This window comes from Rattus norvegicus, chromosome 12 (assembly GCF_021556685.1).
Source record: "Rattus norvegicus strain SHRSP/BbbUtx chromosome 12, alternate assembly SHRSP_T2T, whole genome shotgun sequence".
Classification (NCBI taxonomy): Eukaryota; Metazoa; Chordata; class Mammalia; order Rodentia; family Muridae; genus Rattus; species Rattus norvegicus.
Window position 1 is genome coordinate 30,938,103 of NC_141545.1, and position 12,705 is coordinate 30,950,807.

A 12,705-nucleotide genomic window follows, 5' to 3' on the forward strand; every position below is an offset into this window, starting at 1 on the left:
AGTTCAAGTTATCACAGAGAAAGGAGCCTCCCTTGAGGAAATGCCTCCATGAGACCCAGCTGTAAGGCATGTTCTCAACTAGTGATCAAGGGGGTGGGGCACAGCCCATGGTGGGTGGCGCCATCCCTGGGCTGGTGGTCTTGGGTTCTATAAGAGAGCAAGCTGAGCAAGCCAGGGGAAGCAAGCCAGTAAGTAGCATCCCTCCATGGCCTCTGCATCAGCTCCTGCTTCCTGACCTGCCTGAGTTCCAGTCCTGACTTCCTTTTGTGATGAACAGCAATGTGGAAGTGTAAGCTGACTAAACCCTTCCCTCCCCAACTTGCTTCTTGTTCATGATGTTTGTGCAGGGATAGAAGTCCTGACTAAGACATTCTTCTAACTTTACTTAGATTAATGGTGACAGAATCAAACTGGGAATCAGCTAGTGACAGAGACACTCTAGAAAAGCAAGCATTCACAGAAGACAGCATAAATCCAGGCTAGGAGAAAGTGAAAGTCGGGCTGTGTCCTAGTAGTACACACCTTAGGCCCAGCGCTCAGGAGACAGAGGAAGACGGATTTCTGCAAGTTTGAACTCAACTGTGGCTTGATAGCCAGTCCCAGGACAACTGCAGCAACCTTAGGAGACCCTGCCTCAAAAAAAGGTAGAAGGGGACGATTTCTCACCAGGGAAAGATGTTTAATGAAGGGCCAATACCTGGAACTGTTCCCAATAGTTCTACAGCAAGATGTAAGGGTGAAGACAAGAGAATCACCCAGAAGCTCCTGAGCCAGCTACACAGGAGAGACCCAACTGGGGGTGATGGGGCATGGCTTTATCCCTGCGATCAGGAGGCCGAGGCAGACGGATTTCTGTGAGTTCAGGGCCAGCCTGGTCAACAGAGTGAGTTCCAGGACAGTCAGGACTACACAGAAAACCCTGTGAAAGAGAGAGAGACAGAGAGACACAGAGACAGAGAGACACAGAGACACAGAGACACAGAGACACAGAGACAGAGAGACACAGAGACAGAGACAGACAAAGACAGAGACAGAGAGACACAGAGACAGAGACACAGAGACAGAGAGACACAGAGAGACAGAGACAGACAAAGACAGAGACAAAGACTGACAGAGAGACAGAGAGAGACAGAGAGAAAGAGACAGAGACACAGAGACAGAGACACAGAGACACAGAGACACAGAGACACAGAGACAGACAAAGACAGAGACAAAGACCGACAGAGAGACAGAGAGAGACAGAGTTTCAAGTGGCTTACCCCTGGGTTAATTTGGGATGGTGGCCAGCTTTCATCCCTGTCACTGGGATAAAACACTGACCAAAGTTGACTTTGGGGGAAAGAGTGGGTCGTTTGTTGCTTGGTGCTTTTGTTGTTGTTTGTTGTTTGTTCGCTTGGGGGGTTTTGCTCTTTGTTTGTTTGTTTCCCGGCTGCCCAACTGGCTACAGTCCATCATTGAAGGGAAACAGGGAAGAGCTTAAAGTAGGAACGTAGAGGCAGAAACCCGAGCAGGGATCACTGAGGAACACGGTTTGCTGGTTTGCTCAGCTACCTTTCTATATAACCCAGGGCCGTGTACTCAGAGATGATAAGACCCACGATGGGCTGAGCTTCATCTATTAGCAATCAAGAAAAAGTCCCAGACACGACCACAGGCCAATCTCACGGTGACGATTTCCTAATTGAGACGCCCTCTTCCAGGTACACCTAGGTTTGTGTCAAGTTGACCAAAACTAATCAGCCCAGGTTGAAAAAAAAAGAAAGAAAGAAAGAAAGAAAGATACCAGTTTCTCCTATTTAAAAATAAAATATTTTAACTAGGCAAGACAGTAAGTATGCTCTAAAGAACATGGAACACTCTATATATGAAATTTCAGATTTAAATATTATGAGGCAATAGCTAGGAACATAGAATTTCCTAAACAATCACATCTGAGAAACAGTCAATAAATTCTAAGGCCTGTCAATAGTGCCTAAGCACTTCTGTATCCTAAAGACAAATGCCACCTTCGTATTCCCCATGAGGGTCAATGTTTAGAACACAGAAGTCAACACACATTTAGTATCGGAGGTCTGCTACACTGGAAACAACTTGCTCCTCGTCTTTTCGCTTTTGGTTAAGGAAGAAAGATTGAACCTTTTTTTTTTTTTTTTAAATCAAGATAGGGTCAGGCTATGTAACCCAAGCTGGCCTTGAACTCACAACCCTCCTGCTAAAGAATGGGTTTAAAGTGTGGGCCAACACACTCAGTTAAAGGCTTTCTTTTTATTACAATCAAGAGATCTGAGGCATAGAAATATCAAACGTTTCTCACTGAGAGCACAAGTCACCATGGGAATCCACTGTTCAGTCGCTGAGCTTCCCATTATTTTCTATCAATTGTTTGGGGGTTTTGTTTGTTTGTTTGTTTTCTGTTGTGCTATTTTCCCTTTGGGGATTCTCTACGCTGTGGAAGTTAAAGCAACATGCTCATTTTTTTTTCTTTTTCTTTTTTTCGGAGCTGGGGACCGAACCCAGGGCCTTGCGCTTGCTAGGCAAGCGCTCTACCACTGAGCTAAATCCCCAACCCCGTGCAACATGCTCATTTTAAATCTGAACTCAGGCGTCAAAGCCTGAGCTGCTTCCAGATCTCCCTCCCAGTTTGCCCTGTACACCACACCTGCACACCACACCTGCACACCACACCTGCACACCACACCTGTACACCACACCTGCACACCATATCACACTTGCACACCACACCTGTACACCACATCACTCCTGCACACCACACCTGCATATCACATCACACCTACACACCACACCTGTATACCACATCACACCTGCACACCACATCACTCCTGCACACCACACCTGCATATCACATCACACCTACACACCACACATATCACACCTGCACACCATATCACACCTGGACACCACACCTGCATATCACATCTGTACACCACATCACACCTGCACACCATATCACACCTGCACACCACACCTGCACACCACACCTGCACACCACATCACACCTGTACACCACATCACACCTGCACACCATATCACACCTGCACACCACACCTGCACACCACATCACTCCTGCACACCACACCTGCACACCACATCACTCCTGCACACCACACCTGCACACCACATCACTCCTGCACACCACACCTGTACACCACATCACACCTGCACACCATATCACACCTACACACCACACCTGTATACCACATCACACCTGCACACCACATCACTCCTGCACACCACACCTGCATATCACATCACACCTACACACCACACATATCACACCTGCACACCATATCACACCTGGACACCACACCTGCATATCACATCTGTACACCACATCACACCTGCACACCATATCACACCTGCACACCACACCTGTATACCACACCACACCTGTACACCACATCACACCTGTACACCATATCACACCTGTACACCACATCACACCTGTATATCACATCACACCTGTATATCACATCACACCTGCACACCACACCTGCACACCACATCACACCTGCATATCACATCACACCTGCACTCCACACCTGCACACCAAACCACCACCTCGCCCTCACTGCTAATAATTTCTGGGGAACGTCTGTGCTTATTAGGGGGAAAGGATACATTTGATTTTTCAAAAGGAGAGAAGTGGAAAATAAAATCCCCAAATAAAAATCTGACTTGGTGATAATGCCATAAAGTTCAAAGAGAAAAAAATAAACTGAAAATTCAAAGAGTGGACAGGTGACTTAGTCAAGTGCTTGCTTTGACAAAACAGGGATGCAAATTGGATACCCAGAAGCTGTGTAAAAAAGCCAAGATACATCCCAAGACCGGAGACTGAAAGACAGGACCTTTCAAACTCACTGACCAGCCAAACTAAGACAGCAGCAAGCTCCAGACCCCCGCCCCCCCACACACACACACGTGCATGCACAGAGATGCATAAATCCTTAAAATGCAGCTGAAAGTTGGCAATAGAGAAAATTGTCAATGTGTAGAAGATAAGCCATGGCACTGCCAGTAGTTTAGGGGGTGCAAGGGCTGGGCTAGGGATAGAGAGAACTCTGTTGTGCTTCTAGGACAGCAGTTCTCAACCTTCACAGGGGTTGCATATCTGATATCCTGCATATCAGATATTTACATTATGATTCATAACGATGGCAACATTACAGTTATGAAGTAGCAATGAAATTGATTTTAAGGTTGGGAGTCACCACACCATGAAGAAGTGCATTAAAGGGTCTCAGTGTTAGAAAGGTTGAGAACCTCTATTCTAGGGTGTTCTAGCCAGCTCTTCACATCCTTCTTAGACCCTCATTCAATCTCATATGGTTTGTTGTAAAAATGCTCCCACAGGCTCATGTGTCCAGTGCTTGCTCTGCCAGCTGGTGATGCTATTTGAGGAGGCTGTGGAATCTTTAAGATGTAGAGCCTGCGGGGTTGGGGATTTAGCTCAGTGGTAGAGCGCTTGCCTAGCAAGCGCAAGGCCCTGGGTTTGGTCCCCAGCTCTGAAAAAAAGAAAAGAAAAAAAAAGATGTAGAGCCTGCGTGGCAGAGGTAGATCAGTGGGCATTGGTGCTTGAACATTATAGCCTGCACTGGTTTGGGCCCAGCCCCTTGTGGTCAGGTCTAAGAGATATGAAGAGCCTCATCAGATGTTCCCATCACTATGTACCCCCAAGGCCCCAATGAACTGAAACTTCAGAACAATAAGCCAAAATAAACCTTTCCTTGAATATGTTGTTTGTATCAGGTATTTTGTTGTAGCTACCATTGTGTAGCAATTTCCTCTGAAGTAAAACATTGCTTCCAGGAAGAAGGACAAAAACTTATGAGCTATGGGAAGTACATATTTCACAAGTCTCAGAAAGTTCCTGAAACTAACAGGATTCACAAGATACCAACTGAAGTTTATAAAAACAATAACTACTAGATAAAAGAGACTGTCTGATCAGCTAGAATGCCTGGAGAAACTGGATTACTTGCAAGTCTTGCAGAGAACTCATGAGATGTAGCTTTTATGAGTAGGTACCCATGCTGGGTAGGTTTTTTTCAGTAAAAGTTTATCCTGAGTCATCCCTACAGTAAAGTCACCCCTCACCCATATTCCTTTAAGTAATTCAAATAAACTAATTGGTTCACTAAGCTGGACAATGGTAGAAGCATTTTTTGGTTGGTTGGTGATTCCCTATTTGAGTTGAGTAGACTTTGTTCATGTCCCCAGGAAGGTTATAGATCAGCTGCATTTTAAAAAAAACAACTATATGATCTCTTCAAGACTAGGGGTAGAGATGAATAACAATCACATTCTTATTCCCTCAAACCAATGTGTATCTTGGGTGGTTGAACTGTTGTCATCTTAAGTGGGATGTCTCTGTTTCTCCCTAATATATTCCTTTTTCCTGGCCTACTTCGAGTCTCCTAACCACTCTTCAATGTTTTGGCATTTATTGCTAATAAAAACAATAATACTTATCATCTGAAAGTTAATGGTACCGGTTGAAAGTTTTATGCACATTATTTTCTGCTTGAATTTATGACATGGTCTCCTCTAAGCGAAGGATAAATAAATAAAAGCACTTTATCACATTTATATCCTACTCAAATTCAGACATTTCTGAATAGGAAACAGACCAGGGACACTTAAGCGAGATTAACTCAGTTGAAACCAAACTTTGCATTTGGGGCTCTGGAAAAAGGTCTTTAAGGACTATGTCTACACAAAGAACTCCAAGTGGATCAATCACTAGACCAGTCACCTCCATATGAAGGCCTTCTAGATTTCTCTATCCCCCTCCCCCCCCCAAAAAAAACAAACCACTCAGGAGGTAAGAAAGAAAAAGGTAGAGAGTGGTTCTGATCACAACTGTCCAATAATTATCTCAATTTTCTCCTTCCTTTGGAGAGTGAAAATCTGACCTAAAAGGTTTTAAAAAAGAAAAAGGAAAAGGAGAAACAGGCCGAGAAGGTTTCCCAGACGTGACATAGACTTTACAAAAGAAACTTCTGGCAAGTTTAATGGAAGCAAATCAGAAACAGATGGAATATGTTTCCTTCAAAATACCCATGGGCTTGAAAGCCCAGAAAACACACAGAAAAAGTAAAAGGAAACTGTTTTCACAAAGCCGAGCTTATGGCAGAAACCATGTGTTCTAGTTTCATCTCTGTTGCTGTGATTTAAAAAAAAAAAAATTATGATCAAAAGCAACTTGGGGGAAAAGAGGATTTATTAGGTTGTACTTCCAGGTCATAGTGGAATTAAGGGAAGGAACTTAGCAGAAACCATGGCGAAACACTGGTTGCTAGCTCTCAGGTTCATGCTTAGCTAGCTTAGAGAATGGTGTCACCCACAGTGGGCTGGGCCTTCCTACAGCTATTAACAATCAAGACAATCCCCACCAAAAAACTCACCATCTGCCAATCTAATCTAGGTAATTACTCAGCTAAGACTCCCTCCTGAGGTGACTCTAGGCTATGTCAAGTAATGAGCTGTCACAGAAAGCCTGGCCATGTTTGCCTAAAGTAGGGGATGGAAGGGTGGTGAGGAGGCCCACCAACATCTCCCCTTGAGCTCAGATCATTGTTAATAGTCCCCCTTCATGAGCCTCTTGGGGAAGGCTAACAAGGAAATGAATGGTCCTGTACCAGCTCAAGAGGCACGTGATCAAATCCTCTATGGATGGAACTTGAAGATCCCCGAATTCCTCCTTCTATCCTGTCTGGGAATTCTGGCTACAGATCTACATAGGACAATTGGCAATATAACCAGCCACCTCATACTCCTGCTACCAAGACTTCCCAATCATGATGGACTTGACAGTGTCCTCAAAGTCAAGTTGCTTTTCTCTGGTATTTTGTGCGTAAGTAACTAACATACCAGAGTAGCCTCACGGTCCCCCTTGCTCAGCATCTCAGCCATTGAGATTATAGGTGTATGCCACGGCTTGTAGCTTTTTGTTTATTTTTTAAAAGTTAGATTATGTGGCTAGAGAGATGGATCTGCAAGCATAATCATGAGGACTGGAATCTGGAACTCAATACCCACATAAAAAGCGAGACACTCCATGCTTGCCTGTGATCCCAGCATTTAGTACAGGATGGCAGGAGGAGCAGGAGTTCAAGGCCATTGCCAGCTTCCTAACCAGTTCTGAGACAGCCTGGTTAATCCATATTTTTAAGGGGGCAGGGACGCTTAAGTAATAGGGGGCTATTTAAAGGGGGCATTTTAAATAATGGGAGGCTAGGAAGTTGGGTCAGGTGCTAAATTTCTTCTTGCCATGCAAGCATAAAGACCTGAGTTTGGATCCTCAGAATCCATAAAAGACAGAATCCATATAGAGACAGGAGGGTCCTAGGGTTTACTGCCCAGCCACCATTATAGTAAAATGGATACTTTTCCAGGTAAAAATGAGAGACTCTGACCAAAGCAAACAAGGTGGAGAGTAACTAAGGAAGACACCTGAGGCTGACCTCAGGCCTTCACCTGCGTGTGACCTGACACAAACAAGTGCACACACATACACAGAGAGAGAGAGAGAGAGAGAGAGAGAGAGAGAGAGAGAGAGATGCATGTACACAGATCCACAGACATACACACACATGCACATGCAAAACACACACATACACACACACACAGAGACACATACACAGATGCATGTACACAGATCCACAGACATACACACACATGCACATGCAAAACACACACATACACACACACGTACACACACACAGAGAGACACATACACAGATGCATGTACACAGATCCACAGACATACACACACATGCACATGCAAAACATACATACACACACACGTACACACACATATACACACATATACACATACATATACACACACATACACACAGACACACAGACACACATACACATACACACACACAGAGAGACACATACACAGATGCATGTACACAGATCCACAGACATACACACACATGCACATGCAAAACACACATACACACACATATACACACATATACACACACATACACATACACACACACAGAGACACATACACAGATGCATGTACACAGATCCACAGATATACACACACATGCACATGCAAAACACACATACACACGTACATACACACATACACACAGACACACACACACATACATACACACACACACACACACACACACACAAGAGCTTCATCTATTGAGGCTAACACTCGCCTGTCTAGAGAGGAGAAGAAATAAAGAACAGATACCAGTGAAGAAAAGCTGGGATCAGGTGGATCTTGCGTGCTCTGATGCATCGGTGCCAACTAGGAAACAATCCAGACCCTCATACAATTTCTGATTCCCAACACTGGGATGTGGGGGTGGAGGGCGGGAGTATATGTGGGCTGGAGGAGTTGGCTAGTCTCAGTAGGAGGTCTCTGTGAGGGCACAGCTCAGGGCACAGTCATCTGGGAGGAAGAACTAGTTGCTAGGTTTTGCACACACTCCCAACATTGAAACTCGGACCAGAAGAAGGCGTTGCCGTCCATCTGAGCCTCACACTCCGGGAAGACTCTGCCACTCTCATGGGTCTGAGGCCCTGGGTTCCTTGACAATGACCATATCTATCTGAAACAACACACATATCCTCAAGGCCGCCTCCCCTCCCCATTCACATACACACCCGAGAATACAAATAAATCAATACCTTTGAGAATATAGCTAGAGTCTTTTTATTTTCAATAACTACTTCATTTTGCATATGAGCAAATAAAAATGCGTTTCAAGAAATGACTAGGCTGGAGAGATGGCTCCGTTAATAAAAATGATTTCTACTCTTGCAGAGGACCTGACTGTACATCCCAGTACTCACATCTGGTGACTTACAACCACCTGTAACTCCGGCTCCCAGGCATCTGACTCTATTCCTGCCTGTGCAGGTACCTACACAGACATGACAGCTACACAGAGAGACAGACGTGAAGACATGACATCTACACAGAGAGACGGACGCGCAGACACAGGTAAACACACATAAATAAAAGTGAAATAAATCTTTAAAAAGTAAGGTGTACATTGTGTTCTTAATAAACATGTTCAATTGCCCTCCACCAAGGCAAAAGCAGTTCCAGCTCATGCTCCACTCAGGAACTACTGTCCCAGACTCTGCCTAGACCAGCATCTGCTCACTGGGTAAAAGAGAAAAGGAAGAAAGGAAGGAAAAAAGGAAGGAAGGAAGGAAGGAGGGAAGAAAGGAAGGAAGGAAGGGAGAGGAAGAGAAAGAAAGGAAAGAAGGAAAAAGAAAGAAGAAAGAGAAAGAAAGGAGGGAGGGAAGAAAGGAAGGAAGGAAGGGAGAGGAAGAGAAAGAAAGGAAAGAAGGAAAAAGAAAGAAGAAAGAGAAAGAAAGGAAAGAAGGAAAAAGAAAGAAGAAAGAGAAAGGAAGGAAGGAAGGAAGAAAGAAAGAAAAGAAGAAGAAAGAAAAGGAAGAAAGACCTCATTTCCATTCCCATTGTCAGTGCAAACTATGCTCAAATGGGATTAAAGACCTATTTTGCTAAAAGCCTGTTTACTGCTACCAGACACAATCGCTTTAAGAGTCAAGGATGGCAGACTTTCCAGGAAAAAAAAAAAAAAAACCCCTCCAAGCCAGCAGGCATCTTCAATCTGCTATCAGGCACTACTGGGAAGCAATTCACCGTGCCTTCCACCTATAAGCCAAGTATTTAAGAGCAGCTTTCTGGACCATAACAGAGAATTCTCAAAGAAGGAGAGAAGTATGTGGCGGCTCGCTCTAAGCCAGGCTCCAATTCCGTATTCGTGTGTGCTCACAATCCCCCCTCCCCTGCCCCCGATGTTTTCATCCAGAAGGCTCTGTGAGATTAAGTGCCTGTCCAAACTTGCACTGATTTAAAATGGCAGCTAGGGCAGGGGATAGAGCGGCTCAGTTGGTAGAGCCCTTGCCTAGCATGCGTGAAGCCCTGGGTTGCTCTCCTCAGCGCAGTATAAGCCAGGTGCGGTAGTACATGCCTACCACCCAGAACTAGAGAGCTTGTAGGAGGGGGCAGAAAATGGAAGCAAATATTAGAATTCACAGTCATCCTCAAGTCCATAGTGAGTTTGAGGTCAAGCCTAGTAGGTTCTGTGTCAAAAAAGAAAAGGAAAGGGAGGGGAGGGGAGGGGAGGGGAGGGGAGGGGAGGGGAGGGGAGGGGAGGGGAGGGGAGGAGAGGAGAGGAGAGGAGAGGAGAGGAGAGGAGAGGAGAGGAGAGGAGAGGAGAGGAGAGGAGAGGAAAGGAAAGGAAAGGAAAGGAGAAAGGTAGATGTGAGGTGCCATACATGGTAAAGCAAGGGTGGAATCCCATCCCAGCACTCAGACATCAGAGACAAGGGGATCCTGGGTTCTAGGCCAGCCTAAGCTATATAGTAAGACCCTGTCTCAGAAAACAGAAAACGAGGGAGTTGGGGATTTAGCTCGGTGGTAGAGCGCTTGCCTGAGAAGCGCAAGGCCCTGGGTTCGGTCCCCAGCTCTGGAAAAAAAAAAAAAGAACCAAAAAAAAAAAAAAAGAAAGAAAAGAAAACGAAAATATAAATGGCAAAGGAGATATTATTGCATGTAGGTTAATAGTTCAAGACCCAAATTTGGTACACGAAAGAATGCTGCCTCTAACTACGCTGTGAAGTGTGATGTCCACTGGCCTGAGTCCTGATAGGACATGAGATGGTCTAAGCCAGCAAGTATTCAAATGAATGGAATAGCAGAAGATGACTTTGAATTTATGGTCCTCCTGTCTCCACCACTTGAGTGCTGGGATTACATGCCTGTACACTCTGTTGGCATGGTGCTGGGGATAGAACCCTGAGTTGCTAAGAGATTTTTTTTTTTTTTTTTGGTCATTTTAATTATGGCTATCTCAGTAGAAGACCAGTCATTTTCAGTATCCAGGGGATTGCTTCTAGGACTCCATTTAAACCCCCAAATCCATAGATGGGCCAGTCCCAGGTGTAAATGATACAGTGTTTACATGTAACCTCTGCACATCTATCCATGTACTTGAACTCATTGCTACAGTGTTTATCATACCTGCAACATGAGTGTTTTCCAAGTAAGTGTTGCATTCCATCATTTAGGGATTGACAAGAAAAATCTAGACACATTCGGTAGAAATGTGTTTTCTTTTTCTACATAATTTCATCCCTGGGAGATTCAGTCCACAGACACAGAAACTACAGACAGAGAGAAATGGCAGTGTGCAATAGTACTGCTTATCCTTGGAACATCATATAGGCCTTGGTAAATTTTCTCCTCAATTAACTAGGCTTCATGATGCAAGTCTATAACCCAGCTGCTCTGCAGACTGAGGCAGGAAGATCCTAAGTTCAAAGCCTTCCTGAATATAGTGAGCTCACGTAGCAAGATCCTACATTAAATAAAAGGTAAAAAGAGGGCTTGGAGCATGGCTCAGCAGAGTCCTTACATAGAATTTGTTGGTGGGGGCCTAGGGTTGGGACTCTGTGGTTGAAGGCCTACCTAGCATCCCCAGTGAGGGGGGCTGGGGGCGTGGCTCAGTGGTAGAGCACCTACTTAGAATCTCTCAGTGTGAGAATAGGGGTTGAGGCAATCCAAGAAACACCACCACAAAAATAAATCTCCCAAATTGGACTTCCCTTAAGACTAACCATTGCGGGGGCTGGGGATTTAGCTCAGTGGTAGAGCGCTTACCTAGGAAGCGCAAGGCCCTGGGTTCGGTCCCCAGCTCCGAAAAAAAAAGAACCAAAAAAAAAAAAAAAAAAAAAAAAAAAGACTAACCATTGCATTAACTTATAACTCCCCAGTGTTGGGGAGTTAGTGACAAACAGATTCCAGGAACTCAAAGGCTAGTCAGCATAGCCTAGCATAGCCAGTGAGACACCTTGTCAATAAAATAAAACAATGTTCAGAGAATATCACGGAGGATGGGGTGGCAAGAACATAAGACCTGGAGGGCAGGGGAGGATCCTGTGAGATGCTGACTTTGGGATGTGACGCCAGCCAGTTAATGCACACTAGAACACATTGAAGCTGTAGTTCCTTGCACAGGACCTCTACAAGATCAATGCAATGAGATAGGTCACCCTTCCCAGTAGTGGGCTGGCCTGATGCTACTTGTATTCTAATGCTAAATACTGATGCTTAGGATGTGGTTGCCCACATGGGCAGATCCTCATGCACACCAAGTGATGCTATGTGAACCTCGCTTCCCCAATTTAACTGGTGAGTAAAAGGTTAGAGCCTGTGACTGGGCAGTGGAGGGAGAAAGGTGAGGCCTGAAGGTCCAGTGAGGGGGTTGTAGGTAGAGGGAGGAGAAGAAGGAAGATGAAAGTGGAGGAGGCTGCCAGGAGAGATGGACTGTAAGAAATGGCCAGGAGAAACAGCAAATAACAGGGGACTTCATAGCTGGGAATGAGTTAAAAGAGCTCCAAACCTGCCCAGCCCAGGCTCATGGCTTAGGGGAAAAAAAAAAAAAAAAAAAAAAAAAAAAAAAAAAAAACCTGGATCACATGTCTTTTATTCCGGCTAGCAAGAATTACAAATTCACTTTATAATTCCCACAGGCAGCATTCGCTGGACTCAGTGGGTTACAAAATTAAAAAGGAAGAAGAGGACAAGAAATTGGGAAGGGAGTGTATTGGGAGAATAGCAGACGGGGGTAACAGGGGGCTGGATTAAGTTACATTGTATACACATATAAA

At 44.8% G+C, this 12,705-nt stretch overlaps 1 pseudogene; it reads right to left on the reverse strand.

Annotated features, from left to right (window-relative positions):
• Positions 1-12,705, reverse strand: part of Pnp-ps1 (purine nucleoside phosphorylase, pseudogene 1) — a 154,615-nt pseudogene that overhangs the window by 27,370 nt on the left and 114,540 nt on the right.